This window comes from Camelus ferus, chromosome 21 (genome assembly GCF_009834535.1).
Source record: "Camelus ferus isolate YT-003-E chromosome 21, BCGSAC_Cfer_1.0, whole genome shotgun sequence".
NCBI lineage: Eukaryota > Metazoa > Chordata > Mammalia > Artiodactyla > Camelidae > Camelus > Camelus ferus.
In genome coordinates this window covers 8,909,144-8,925,444 of record NC_045716.1, presented here as the reverse complement: position 1 = coordinate 8,925,444, position 16,301 = coordinate 8,909,144, and the positions used below count along the sequence as shown (strand labels likewise).

The following is a 16,301-nucleotide window of genomic DNA, read 5'->3' as shown; positions in this document are numbered from 1 at the left end:
TGTTTTGGCAAGTAACTAGTCTATTTTTGTTAAGCAACTCTTGTTTTGATACAAGTCTCTTGTAGAGACTGAACACATGACCATAAGATGCCAGGGGGCCATGAATTCTGAGGGGCTCTCCCTGGACCAGGTGTTACACGATCTACCTAGCCATAAAGTCTGATGTTTTTAGCAGCAGCCCATCATCAAGTGTAAGTGGTCTATTTTGGGCCACGAACAGGGAAAGTACAAGTAAGTGACATGTACAAATGACTCACATTTACAGCATATCTTCTGCTGCTTCTTCCTCAGCCCATACCTAGGGCTTCATGTGAAATCCTCCATGATCATTTACCAAGGAGAAAAAAAAATTCCATTCTGGCTTACATATATTCAGGTTTTACTGGCACCAACCAGAAGGCTCATGGTTCTATTTAGCCAGAAGGACAGATCAGAGGTTTACTTTCAGAAAAATTAAGTTTGAGACATCCATTACTCATCCAAGTGGCAATGTCTTCACTTGGATAAGTGAGTCTGGATTTTAGGGAGGTGGACCAGGCTACAGGTACATTCAGAGGTGATCCTGAAGAACAATGCAGGAGAAAAACCCTCCCACCCCCATCAGTTACATTTCAAGCAGGACATTACATTATTCATTTTCAATATACATTATTCTATTGCCTAGAATAAGAGGTAACATAAGGTAATTATGTACACTGATTCATGGGCAATAACTAGTACTTTGATGAATGGTCAGAGACTTGAAAGTAAAATAATTGAAGTGCTTACAAGGACTTTTCGAAAAGCAATATTAGGACATATTTCTCCGAATGGGCCCTGAATGTTAGAATATTTGTGTCCTATGAGAATGCTCACGAAAGATACCCGCTTCAGAGGAGGATCTCAACAACAAGGCAAAGTGTCTGGTGCTATAGGTGTCACTTAGCCTCTTTCCCCATCCACCCAAGTATTTGTTGAGTGAGTTCATAAACACTTAGATTCAATGACTGTTAACATTTTGCTACATTTGCTTCACTTCTCTTTCAACTGCACTATTTATACACATGCACACACATTTTTTTTTTAATGATTTCTTTGAGGGTAAGTCGCAGGAATCATAAAACTTCATTCTTAAATAATTCAGCATGCATTAGCTATGGTACATGCAATACATAAGTACAATGCAGTTATTACACTCGGGATAATTCACATTGGTGTATATATACAGTCTGTATTCAGATTTCCTCAGTTGTCCCAGTACTGTTTTTATAGCAGTTTTTAAAAATTTGACACAGCCTCCGATCGAGGATTAAGTGCGTTGCACTTAGTTATCATGTCTTTTTAATGTTTTGAAATCTGGTACAGTTCCCAGCTTGTTTTTATTTTATGACATTGGTGGTTTTAAAGAGTCCATGCCAGTTGCTGATAGTTTCTAAATAAATGCATATTCGTCTCCTCAAAATGTTTTTGCTTCCTGTACCTGCAGCTCCCAGCTCTGGTTACTCATTATTCTGAGAAAGCAAAAGAAGAATGCTTCTACCAGGGAATACAACATCAGTTGCCTCAGATTTGTAACTCAGACTCCTGTCTGATTTTTTCCAGTTACTTTTACCACTGGTCCAATTGACAGGAAAGGGAATTATGATGATTTATTGAGGTAACTGATGTTGAATATTGGGGGGAAATAGGATTGTTGCTACATAATGGTGGCAGGAGTAGTATAGATGGAAACCAGGTGATCATTTGGGGCTCCTTCTGTTATTGACACATTCTGAGGTAGAAGTTAATGGAAGACTACAGCAAATTATACAGGTGGGACCATCAAAGGTTCAGATCTTTCGAGAATGAAGGATGAGTATCTGGTGAGTATCTAGCTGAACGCAAAGAGAATATGGAGTCTTCCTTTAAGAATGAGGTTCATAAATATCTCCTGTGCTCTCATGATCAGTTTCAGGAAGAACTGTAGCGTAGACCTGTACTTTCTCCCCTGCTGTGTTGCATTGGAGTAAGGGTCAACATCTTTGTAATGACTTTATGACTCCATATCATTTGGCCCCTTCTCACCCTTCTGACCTCATATTTTACTACTCTCACCATCACTGGTTTCCTTCCTCAGGGCTTCAGTGCTTGTTGTTCACCTTGTCTCAGTGGTTGTTCCCTGGATACCTGCCTATCTCATTTTGTCTCATCATCTCATCCCATCCCATCCCATCCCATCCCATCTCATCTCATCCCATCCCATCTCATCCCATCTCATCCCATCTCATCTCATCCCATCTCATTCCATCTCATCCCATCCCATCTCATCTCATTCCATCTCATCCCATCCCATCCCATCTCATACCATCTCATCCCATCTCATGTCATCTCATCCCATCTCATCCCATCTCATGTCATCTCATCCCATCTCATCCCATCTCAACATCTTTTTTAGGTCTTTATTCAATGTCAACTTCTCACCGAGGCCTTCTCTGGTTACTCTGTCTAAAATTGCAACTCTTCCATATATTTCCTTCCCCCACACATTTTCTTTTTTCTCATCACTGTCTAAACAATGTTTATTGCTTGTCACTCCTAATAGAACATTTGTTCATGGCCATAACTCCAGTGAATAGCTGCATGTACATGGCAAGTATTCAATAAACAGTTGTTGAATTAATTAATAAAGTATAGATTTATATATTAAGATTATTTAAAATATTTTCTATTTCCCCCACTGTTATATATTGGATGTGTAGTTGGTGCGTGTTTGTATGAGTTAGTTTAGAGGTTAGAGAATATTGTGATGGGATAATGATAAGATTAAAGGAATAATAGACATTATTCAGGAATTGTGCACTTGGAGTTGGATGAACTAATTCAATGGTTGATAAACTTTCTCTGTAAGGGATCAGATAGTAAATATTTTAGGCTTTGTGAGACATAGTCTCTGTTCCAACTATTCAGCTTTGCCACTGTAGAACAAAAGTAGGTGATATGTAAACAAATGGGTATGGCTGTGTTCCATTACAACTTTGGTTACAAAACTAGCTTACAGAAAATAGTTTACCACCCCCCGCACCAACTGATAGTGTCCCCATTTTGGGGAGATGGAGTACATGCTTTCAGTTATTGAAGGCTATGTTGCAGTGTAATGAGCAGAGGCATTTACTGGTAAAAGAATGAGAAGAAGTATGTTTGCTTCTGTTGGGCAGTTACGAGAGTGAATTGCAGTGACGTTTGCCTTTTTCTTTTTGGTTTGCTAGTATTTGAAGCTCTTTTTGTATGTATACAGGGTTTCTGCCTTCTGTTAGAGAAGCTGGCCATTCCAGACACTTGCTCTTCCAGCATCCTTTGTATTTATGACACATGTAACTTTTGGGAGGTACTAGTGGAAATGAAACTGCGAGGAACTCAGGGGAGATTGCTGAAAGATTGACTCCACGGAACAGAGTGGTAGAATTATCATTTGGTGACACTGTGTCTGGTGTTAGTGATACTGGTGGTGCAAGATGTTGCAAATAGTGCTTTGTGTCAGCAGGAATGGTGCTCTCACTGTACCAATCCCAAAGAGTTATTATGAGCATCTTTTTTTTATGGTTAGGTAGCTCAGAGTCTGGTTCTCCAGTTCTCCAGTAAATTCTGTAAGTTATCCAGTATCCTTTCAATAAATTCCTTTTCTGAGTCAGCCAGAGTTGATTTCTGTTGCCTACAACCAAAACCTCAGATTAAAATGCATTATGTTTACAATGACCAAACAATCCTGCAACACAGTCATACAGCTCTTTTATAAATGAGTGTCAGCTAGATTAAGTAATTTTTCCACTGGGGTTTTCATTTCAGTTATGATATTTTTAATTTCTAAAAGATCTAACCGATTTTTCTTAATCTTCCTTAAAAAATAAGGCATCTCCTACTATGTTTCCTTCCTGCATTTCTTTAGGTAGTGCCAGATTTATGGTAGCTAGAGTTTATAATACTATGACTCTACTTCTCATCATTGATTTTTTTCAGAATATCAACGTGATAGCTCCATTTAACTTGAGAATTGCTATTTTAATTTGAATACTTCAGATATATTCTCATTACTTCACTGCCAACACACACACACACACACACACACACACACACACACACACACACACACAATCTGTTCTCTTAACTAAATCTCTTCCAAATGTTATTTTAAAAATTCAGTTCCCTTTTCTCTAATTCTTTTTGTGCTTAATTTCCAGATTACATAATTATCAGGTTATTTTGTACTTCCACAACACTATTTGTGTAATATATTTTCCAGCAATTATTTAATATATTTATTGTTTGACCATATTGCTAGCTTTTGTACCCAAGGACAATATTCCCAAGGACCTACAAAGAGGTTGCTTGAAAATTATTTGTTGATTGACTTTTTCTGCCATCAGCTCAGTATTTCCTCCCACTGAGGACTCCATTTAATATTCAAAATAGTAACAGGAAGAAGGCCCTGAGTGGAAAAAAAATGTTATGTTTAGTTCTAAACATAAACTATTAGATCATGTAAATATCTAGGGGTCTTCCTGTGGTCTGAAGCAGGTTATTGCTACATTTGGCTCCTTACAGCATGGAAAATTTCTCAAAGACCAGAGAAGGACTTTTAAATTCAGAGGGACTTTCCAATCAGGCTGAAAGTGAGCTGGGAGATATGAGCTAATCTAGCTTAAAAGCCATTTGATAGCTTAAAGTGCCTCTGACAGCTTTTTGAACAAAAATGGCTCTAACACCTCTGATTTCAGGAAGCCCTGTTATTAATGCATATATGAATGTTTAACCAAACTGTATGGCTTCTTTTCTTCTTTCATTTTTAAGAATGAGGAATCTTGTAGCCTACATGAGTAAGCAGAGAGTTTTCTGGAGAACTCCCTAAGCATATGGGGTCTTTCCCCACTGTTCCCACTTCCCCTATAAATAGAGTGATCATGTAATTTATGTCTCAAATTGAGACAATTTTGAAAATGAAAGGGACACCATTAATAATTACACTCAGAAGACAAGCAACAACTACATCAGGCAAACTGGTTTGTATGGTCAGCTTATCTATATATAAGCCACGTCCTGCCAGTTTCATGCTATTCTAACTCACAGTTCACTAAATGGGATTTTTTTTTTAACTTGTCTCTATTTGGAAAAACCTCCTCCCACGCATGGAGATTTTATTTCCTGGATAAATCTTCCATGACCCCTCTTCCTTATAAAATGCCCCAAGTTTGAGCCATTTATTTTGTAGTAACATGCTTGAGATCTCACCTAGATATTGAATGTTTCTTGATGCCACATGAGTCATGTTGGGAAGTTTGGGTATGGTGGTGAAAGGGAATGAGATGCTCCTGTTTTCCATGCCAATGGTGCACATGGAGTCTACTGCTCAGATTGTCTTGTTTGTATTTTTGCAATATGAGTTGTAGGCATGCTGGTTTCATAGTTTGGGGACTGATTAAATTACTCGTGGAACCTCTCCCCAAACGAGATTTCCTCTTCCCATTCTTATTCTTCCATTCATCATAATGGACACTCTAGCAAATGCAACAAGACAAGAAAAAGAAACAAAAGGTATACAGATTAAGAAGGAAAAATCAAAACCAGCTTTGTCCACAGATGACATAATCGTTTATGTACAAAATTTCAAAGAATCAACAATTAAAAAACACTCCTGAAACTAATAAGCAATTATAGCAAGGTTACAGGATACAAGGTTAACATACAAAAGCCAATTGCTTTCCTATGTATTTTCAAGAAATATTTGGATCTCGAACCTAAAAGCAAAACATCATTTATTTTGACACAAACTGAGAGGGGGATGGAGAGACAGAGAAATACAGAGCCAGAAACTGAGAGATGGAGGGAGGGAGAAGGAGAGAGGGGGAGAGAGAGAAATACTTTGATATAAATGTAATTAAATATGTATAAGATCTATAGGAGGAAAACTTCACAAAACTCTGATGAAAGAAATCAAAGATCTAAATAAGAACTGAGATAGCCCATGTTCATGAATAGGAACACTCAATATTTTCAAGAAGTCAGTTCTTCCCAAATTGATCTATAGATTTAATGCAGTCCCAATCAAAATCCTAGAAAGATGCTCTGTGGATATTGACAAACTGCATGTAAAGCTTATAGGGAGAGGCCAAAGACTCAGGAGCCAGCATAATACAGAAGAAGAACAAGAGGGAGAAGAAGAAGAAGGAGGAGGAGGAGGGGGAGAAGGAGAGGAAGAAGGAGAAGAAGGAGAAGAAGGAGAGGAAGGGGGAGAGGAAGAAGAAGGAGAAGGAAGGAGGAGGAGGACAACAACAACAAAGTTTGAGGACTGACACTACCTGACGTTAAGACTTACTATAAAGCTGCAGTGATCAAGACAGTGTGGTATTGAAGAAGACACAGACAAATAGATCAGTGGAAAAATATGGAGATCCCAGAAATACACCCACATGTGGCTAATATTTGACAAAGGAGCAAAAGCAATTCAATAGAAAAAAGATAGTCTGTTCAACGAATGATACAGGAACAACTAGACATTTACATGCAAAATTTGAATCTAGACACAGATGTTACACCTTCCACAGAAATTAACTCAAAATGGGTCACAGACTTAAATGTAAAATTTTAAACTATAAAACTCCTAGAAGAAGAAAACATAGGAGAAAATCTAGAGGACCTTGGGTTTGGTGATGACTATTTAGCTATCACACCTAAAGTACAATCCATAAAAGAAAACAGTGATAAGTTGGACTTCACTGCAATTCAAGACTACTCTGTGAAAGACACTGTTAAGAAAATAAAAAGACAAGCCATTTGTCAGGAGAAAATATTTTCAAAACATGTCTGATAAAGGACTCGTAGCCACAATATATAAAGAACACTTGGGATTCAGTAATAAGACAACAAATAATCCATTTTAAAAATGGGCAAAAAATCAGAACAGACACCCCACCAAAGAAGATACATAAATGATAAGCATGTGTGAAGAGATGCTCAGCATCATATGTCACTAGGGAATTGCAAATTAAAACGAGTTCCTACTCCATACCTTTTGGAGTGGCTAAAATTCCAAACACTGACAACACCAAATGTGGGGAGTGCTGAGGAACAACAGGGACTCTTGTTCATTTCTGGTGGGAATGCAGACAGCCACTTTGGAAAACAGATCAGCAGTTTGTTAAAAAGCTAGATATAATATTATCATCTAATCCAGCAACAGTGCCCTAGGTATTTACCCAAATGAGTTGAAAACTTATGTCCACATAAGAACATATACATAAATGTTTACAGTGGTTCTGTGCATAATTGCTAAAATTTGGAAGCAACCAAGATGTTCTTTGGTAGGTGAGTGGATGAACAAACTGATACATCCATACAATGGATTATTTTGCAGCGATGAGAAGAAATAAGCTCTCAAGGCACAAAAAGATATGAAAAACCTTAAATGCACACTGCTAAGTGAAAGAAGCCAGGGTAAAAAGGCTCCACACTGTACCGTATCAACAAATGACATTCTAAAAAGGGCAAAAACTGTATAGACAATAAAAAGATCCGTAGTTTCCAGTGACTTAGAAAGAGGAATAAAGGAAGGATTGAATAGGTGGCACAAAGGGGATTTTTATGGTGCTCAAACTATCTTGTAAGATGCTGTGGTGCTGGATATGTAACATTACACACTATTAAAAAAAATAACCGTACAACACCAAGACAGAACCCTAAAGGAAAACATGAACTTTAATAGTGCATCAATATTAGTCCATCAATTGTAATAATGTACTCCACTAATGCTAGATGTCAGTAATAGGAGAAAGTATGTAGGGTTAAGGAGAGGGTATTTGGGAACTCTCTGTATTTTCTATACAATTTTTCTGTAAGCTTAAAACTGCTCTAAAAATAAAGTATATTAATAAAAAAAGCAGGTATGAATTTTTACTAATGGTACAGTCTATTTGAAAAGAAATATTTCATTGATTAGTAGTGCTTTACCTTACCCATATTTTAACAGGCCTTCATTTTTTATGTGGAGCAACATGCAACTTTTTTCTCTTCATAAGGGCCTGCTGGAACAAGAGGAGAGCTATGTTAGCCTTTGATGGTGTCTCTCCAATGGTTCTGGTTTTGATTAAATTCCTTTAATTCACTAGTCTCCAGGTTAAAAAAAAAGGGGGGGGGTTCCTCAGTAAAAGAGAACACATGTATCTAATTTTGCTCCTGCCTAAAATTTCACAAAAACTTAGTAAAAAAAAAAAAAAAGAAAGAAAGAAAAGAAATTAAGGCCATATGCTGACAAGCTAGAAAACAGGAGAATAAACAAAATTAATGACATTTTGCATGCCAAGAAGCAAATAGATTGGTGGTTGCTGTCTCAGGAGTCCAGTGAAAGCAGACTCCTAAAGTAGCAGGGAAAGCCAAGAACTAAACTGACTTGCATTGCAGAAATGCTTAAAATGCCAAGAATTAGCAGGACCAGGTACCTCTGGAAATGGAAATAAAAGTGGAGGGAAGGTTAAAGGAAGATTAGTTGAAAGATAATGAAGAAGCAGAGAGCTAAATTTTATCACTTGCTCCATGCTGCTGATTATCTACTCCATGCCCCCACAAAAAACTAGAGACTTTTTTTTTGGAGAGGGCAAAATAAAGTCTCTGATCTGAGGGTCATCAGTCACAGCTGAATGTGCAGTACTGTACCAAACAAGGGGGAATGTGAGTGTATGCTGAGCACTGAGTCCCAAGTCCTCTCACCACAGTTGGTTCCAAGTTACTGGCAGTCAGGCCTAGACCTTCTAGGCAGGAGATTGGAAGATCCTTCTCTGGGGAATCAGACCAGTCCATGAATAAAGCTAAAGATAACAATTCAGGGGTTCCTCAACAACCAACTCAGCCATATCATTTCACCCTAAAACTCAGAGTTGACATATGCTTAAGGTTTTCAATCGGCTTTTGGTGTCCTACTCTTAAACATGAGCATATGAGCAACTGAGTACTGGAAAGTTGAAGCAATGATATAACAGAAAGATAAAAACTAAAATGAAAAAATACAAGAAAGAAAATTGAGGAAATAACAATTACACAAGGAGGGAAAAAACTTAAATACAGGAGAAGATATTATGTTCATGAAACAAGATGCTACATAAAAACAATATTCAGATAGCAAAAATAATTCCTTGGAATGAAAATTATGGTAACATGAATGAAAAATTCAACAGAAAACTTGGAAGATCTAGTTGAAGAAATCTTTCACAGAGTAGATCAAAAAGAGCAAGAGCTAGAAAATAAGAGAAGAAAAAAAAAAAAACCCAGAGAACAAGTCTAAGAGGCCCAACAATTGAATAATAGGAGTTCCGACAGAAAGAAGTAAGAAAACACCTGGGAAGGCATTGGCAAGGTAATTTACAAAAATGTCCCAGAACTGAAGCTCATGAGTTTTCATATTGAAATATCTCACTGAGTATATACAACCAGGAATGAAAAAAAGACCCATACCCAGGCACACTACCATGATATTACACTGCAGACAAAAAGAAGATCCTATAAACTTCCAAAAAAGTGGGGGCAGGGGATGTCTCATACAAAACATCAAGAATCAGAATGTCTTTTGATTCCTCAGACGCAATACTAGAAGACAAAAATCAATGGTGAAATGGCCTCAAAATCATGAAGGAAAATTATTTCTAATCTAGAATTCTATACTCAGTAGATATGTAGAGGGGGGAAAAAGACATTTGCAGACATGCAAAATCTCAAAAAAGTTTACTTCCATATACATATCCTTTCTCATGGAGTTACTGAAGGTTGTGTTCCCTCAAAACAGGACGTTTATCCTCAGAGAGAAGTGAAAGAAATCTCCAAGATGTTTGCCAAGGGAGATCCTAGGATGATAGCTATGCAACCAGTCCAAGTTGGTGCAGGTCAGAGGCTCTGGCACAGAAATATTTAGGAAGATGAAATTGACCGAATACATTAATAAATTTAAACAATGGACAGAAATTTTGATTGAATTAGTGCATAGAAAATTAACTAAACATACATGGAAATTATTAACTCCAGTGAAAGCAAAACATTTTGCAAAAGTGATCATAGTTGACTACTCTGCTCTGAAAGCATCTATACTCATAATAATACAAACACTATACATTTATCTAATCCCTATATTATGATGATGAGGAATGAGAACTGATTGCGTGTGTATGTGTTTAATTGTGGTGGAGCGAGGGAAGACAACAGAGAACGCCCACACCTAAAAGAATGTGATATAACAACACAAGCATGTTGTTTAGAGTATGGAGGTACATACAGAGAAGTCATCTACAGTTGAATGTTCTTTGTTTTAATATATCTTATAAAATTTGTTGACTTTTAAAAGATGAAGACAAAAAGTTAATTGATAACCACAATATTTCAGAGATACTATTTAGGACACTGCAATAGAGATATTATTATTATTAATTATTAATTATTTTTTTTTTTATTTTTATCATGCCTTGTACATGGAGTACTCTCAATTGTTTTTTGAACTGCATCTTTTAAAAGAAGGTTGTAGCAAGTAATTACTGGGCTATAAGATCCTTGCAATCAGGAATTATTTCTTATACATCTTTATAGTTCCTTTGGGACATAGCGTGGCATCATTTGCATTTTACTTGTATTAATGTGTAGGATTTTGCACATTTTAGTCTCATGAAAAACTAAGTCAAATTCCTTTATATTCTTAGTTATAAACAATCCTGTGTTGAATATTTAACTTTACAAATAAGAACTGCTCTTTTTAGTACTTTGAATCTAAGGTCTGCCTGACAATCAAGAAATCAGCCAACAACAAAAAAAATTATTTTGGATAAGATAGATCACGTAGATCTTTATTAACTATATCACATTCTCTAGGAAAAGAATCTGAGAGATTGCTCAAGGTCACCCAGAGAAACAGGCAGTACCGTCTCTGCAAACTAGATCATTTGCCTAAGTTAAACTTTTGTGATAAACACACTCAGAGTAGGTGTGAGGGAAAAGTCAGAAGGGTTTATCCCACTTGAGATTAACAGGCAGTGTAGTTTGCCTTCAACTGGAGTGTTGATGGATAAAAGACAAAATCTGGTGTGTATATTCAGCTTTCACTTTGTTGAAAGGGGATTGAAAATAGAAAGGAATTCTATTTAGGTTTAGATAGTGAAGGCTGAGATATAGAAAGAACTTTTGTAAAGGGGTAGGGTTGAGATATTTTTTCCTATTGAAGAGCCCCATTTACAAAGCTGCCAGAATAAGCATTTTGCCAGCTTGCTTGTATTTCTGGTGTCTCGATTAATCACATGGCTGTCCTACATCAGCAGTTTTTAATCTGTAAAAAGTTCATACCTTCAGAGAGTTAATATGAGAATATCCAGACACTATTTAAGGGCCAGAGATCAAGGAAAACAAAGGAGCCTCTTCATAGGGGGTATGTGAGTACTTTTCTAGTCCTTAGGCACTTGGTAATTTCACAAAGCAGATATGGTATATTTGTCAAGCAAATCTCTTTCGACAGATTCTCCTCCTCTCCATTTGTTCCCTCTCATTATAAATGGAGTTTGTATTCTATGTCTCCATTAGGGGGCAATTATTTTAAGTAGAGCAACTCCACTACTTTCTATTTCCTGTATTAATAGTTGTCTCCCGTATGAAATCTTATCTTGGACATTTTAGATTTAAAAAATAAAAAACTCAGAAGAGCATCCCCAGGACTTCAGGGAGACTACAAATACAACTTTAGAAAACTTTTGAAAGAATGGAATTTAGGAAACAGTACAAGAAAACTGCATTAATAATTTTCTTCTTTTTTTTTTTTCCTTTTTTTTGAGAAGAGGTAATTGAGTTTATTTTTTTAATGGAGGTACTGGGGATTGAACCCAGGAACCTCGTGCGTGCTAAGAGTGCGTTCTACCACTGAGCTATACCCTCCCCGCAAAATGCATTAATAATTACCACTTAAAAATCTGCCATGCAGAACATAACCACAAACTTAAAAGGACTTATCTCTTAGCTTCTATAATTTTAATTTGATTTTCAGAGATATTTTTCCTAGATAAAATCAAAGGAAGCATTCTGCATTTTTAGCACTAAACGCTGGAAGTGTAATTCAATAATAACGTTTTGCATTTACCGTTCTATAGTTTTATAAATGCTTTCTTATATATTTTTTTGAACTAGACAGTGCAGATATTATTATCATTTTTAGATTGAGGACACTGACATGTGAGAATTTAAGTATTACAGTCAAGACCTTACAATTACACCATGAAAGTCAGGACCAGAATTCTTGATCCATTGTTTTGTTCTTTGCTATCTATCAGTAAAAACTGTATTTTTGATTAATTACAGGCATTCTCATTTTAGAGTTCAGTATATGAAGAGAAGACAAAAAAAACTTAATGGGTTTGTTCAACATGATTTTGTAAGAGAAATGAATAGCTAAGAAAAATACGTGATCACTGACTTGAAACCCTTTGCTCAAATGACTTGATCACAATAAATGTAAGAGTGAAGGCTAAAAGGTTATGTAGAACACATTGTCCATTACTGCTCTAAAGGTTTGTCTTAGGCTAAATGTTTCCATTAAAATCCATTCTTGGCAAACACCATAGCCTTTGTATAAGTACTTGTCTCCTCTAGAAATACTAAAAGCAAAAGAGAAAAAAATTTTTCCTGGGTAAATAATGGAAAGAGAACAACCCACTATGAGAGAGAAAAGACAGAACAATTAAGTTTTTGCAACTTAAACATAGGATTATGTTCATCATATACTTGAAAGTTTACAGCAGGCATAAACTATTGTGTGGCCAAGTAATTAAGATAGTATTACAATAACATGCTGTTAATCTGACTTTTTTGTTTATTTGTTTTTTGGGGTTTTTTGGGGGGGTGGTTGGCTTATTTATTTATTTATTTATTTAATGGAAGTACTGGGGCTTGAACCCAGGACCTCGTGCATGCTAAGCACCTTTCTTATTTTGTTTATTTGTATCTTCTCTCTTTTCTTCTTGGTGAGCCTGGCTAGAGGTTTGTCAATTTTGTTTACTCTTTCAAAAAACCAGCCCTTGGATTGATTTTTTTTTCTATTTTTTAATCTTTATTTTATTTATATCCTGCCTAATTTTTATTATTTCTTTCCTTCTGCTGAGTTTAGATTTTGTTAAAAATTAATTTTAAATCAAAGAAACCACTGTATGCTAGGCAAATGGTTGCCTTAGTGTTCTTAAATAAATATTAGAGAATTAAAAATAATTTGGATACTGTAGTGGAAATTGGTCATTATTTGGGCCACCTGAACTGCTTTCCCATATTTAGAGAATTTCTCACCTTGTACATTTTGGTGGTAAGGAAAGATGTCTCCCATAATGGAGGCCAAAGATGTCAGATAATCATTGTCTCTGCATCCTTTGCACCTAGCATGCAGGCTTGTGACTGAGGCTTTTCAATCAGACGTATCTGCTGGACTTTTGACTCAGACCTGAGGATACAAGCAACACTCGCCCTCCCTCTCTCTCTCTCTCCTACTGGGAGGAGAGATTACTGCAATCTACAATTTCCAATGTAGAGGAGGCTAAAGGGCAGACTGTGTGGTCTACTGCTTGACCAACTGTAGGGGGACCACCTTCTCATGGTTACCCCAGCACTTGCGCCAGTTTCAGCATGGAAATCTCTGAATTCCTGGAAACCATTCAGCCCCAGGAAAACCAGGATGGTTGGTTATTCGAGCCAACTCCCCCATCAGATTAGTTCTGTGGGTGATTTATCTCTCCTGCTTCAAGGCTAGCTTTTCTGCCCTCCCAGCAATTCTGTGAGCCACTTAATATCATTTAAAAAATTATAGAAGTATACCCTTATACCCTTTTAATCTACTATTGATCTGCTTAAATCAGTGAGAGTTGTTCTCTGTTACTGCTACCAAGAACCTTGACTGAAACAGATACTTTTGTGTGTAAGCAATTTGGAAACCTGCGTTTCATGATGACCCTATGAATCATATTGATTTGATTCGGCTCATAGGCTTATTACAGACCCCATTTGATGTTAGTGAAACCTTTTTAATATTTTGAAAGGTGCTACAAAAGCATCAATAATGATTATTCTTACTGTATTTTTTAAATCCTGAGATATTTCTGGTGGTTGAGACTATCATGAACCATCTTCCCTTGATAATAAGATAAACATAGACAGAAGTAAAGTTGCTCACAGAAAATATTTGAGTTTCCCCACTCTACCCATCCTATGCCCCCCAATTTATGAATGCTCTATCTCCAGATAATTTTTTTTCAAATGGAGGTACTGGAGGTTGAACCCAGGTCCTTGTGCATTGCTAAGCATGCACTCTACCACTGAACTATACCCACCCCCTTCCAGATTAATAATTTTTACAGTAAAAAAAAAAAAAAAGAAGGAAGTAGTGACCTAAAAAGTCTTTGCTCAGTTATTCATTTTTGGAGCATATGTAAAAGTTCTTTGTTTTTTTCTCCTAATAGTTAGTCATCCCTCTTGAACATATGTACCTCTCATTCAACTTGACCTTCAGGACATCTTCATACTCCTGCACTATGATTTTTCATCCTCTGGAGAGAAGATGCTCAGTGAGGATACTCCTGTTCATAAAATGGTTATTAAAGTGATTTTATAGTGCTTGCTTTAGCAGCATATATACTAAAGTTAGAATGATACAGAGGAGATTTTCATGGTCCCTATGTGAGGATGACATACAAATTTGTGAAGCATTTCATATTTTTTAGAGTTAGTCTAGTGACTATTTCAATATATATGAATATATGTAATTACTCTGATGTACACCTAAAACAAATATGATATTGTGTAACAATTATACTTCAATAAAAATGTTATTACATAAAAAGTACATCTTTATCAAAGGAAAATAGAAGACACAAGAAATTAAATAGAAATAAGCACCCATAATTCTGCCACTGATAACGTTTTGGTATTCTTTTTGGTAAGCATTCATGTCTGTAGCTATGGAATTTTTAAAAATTTGAGGTCAGACTACACATACTATTTCAGAACCTACTTTATTTTTAGTATTGTGAATTTCTTTCCACATATATGCATATAGATGTCATTTTAAATGATTGCACAATTTATAATGTATTGAAGTATCATCCCATTTCATCAGTGAACTCTTGGACATTTTTTGCTCTATAAATAATACTATAAAATTATGTGTCTACCTTTGAACATCTTTTTGATTATTTCCCAAAAGTAAATATAAGAAGTAAAATTTTTACATCAGAAGCTATGCTCATTTTTGAGACTTTTCTTATATTTTGCCAAAGTGCTTCCCTGTAAAGTCATACCCTTTATGCTCCCACTAGTCACCTATGAAACTGTATTCTTCCACCCTCAACAACACTGAGCATTACTGTTCTTTTAAATTTTTATTTATTTGATAAACAAAAAGGTAGCTCATTATTTTATTGGTCGCTAGTGAGGCTAAACATTTTAATATATTTTTTTGCCTTGTGTTTTTTCTTTTTTATATTATCTGCTCCTATAAAGGTGTACGTTTTCTTCAGCGTGAATGCATGAGATTAACCACTTCATTCTGTCATGAAACGCAGAGAAGTAAATTCAAACTTAAAAAATTTATCACTCCCTCCAAGAACTGTCATTATTTGCTTTGTCATCATCACCTAGCTATTTGGTTTGTACAGATTACTTCCTCACTTAAATAGGTTTCTAGTTCATTTTTACTCTTTTATTCCCTTCTCAAGAAGTCCTTAGATTTTCAAAATCTGTTTTTTCTTATCCCATGAACTACATAGTAATAATATTATACTATTTATTTTAAATAGAGACACTTAGGAGTTTAGATCTTATATAGGCAGAAGTCAAGTGGGTAGTACTAAAATGCAATTATTCTAATCCGTTTTCTCTTTAAAAAAGATTGTCACTCTTAGAAAGTACATCTTTTCTCTTTTTCTTCTATTTGATGAACATAAAAACTATCAAATAAAATAGTTACAATGGTGGTATTTGTCACAAGGTGGGAGTTGAGAGAAAATGTGGTATCTTTGCAGCAGTATTTGCTGCCTGTTTCCCAAGTACTTCACTGTATTTTGCTGACACTCATGTCCACTAGTGTCTCAAAATCTATCATCACCCACTTCTAAAGCCTACCTGGTGGGCGCTGCTGAAGGCTGTTAATATCTATCACACCAGAGAGAGGAGAGTGGGTGAGAAACTCTTCAGGGGATCTTGGTTGGCTTCTATATCTTAGCTCTATTTTTAACTCTCTGCAGTCAATGTTGATGACATTAGACATTTGCTTAATCTCAGTGTGTTCAGTCACCCTTTCT

The 16,301-nt window shown here is 36.0% G+C and overlaps 1 non-coding gene across 1 annotated transcript; it reads left to right on the top strand.

Annotated features, from left to right (window-relative positions):
• Positions 1-14,617: 14,617 nt before the first annotated feature.
• LOC116658837 lies at positions 14,618-14,720 on the top strand. Its single transcript, XR_004314129.1, has one exon. It is a non-coding gene; the product is annotated as a U6 spliceosomal RNA (small nuclear RNA).
• Positions 14,721-16,301: the final 1,581 nt, after the last annotated feature.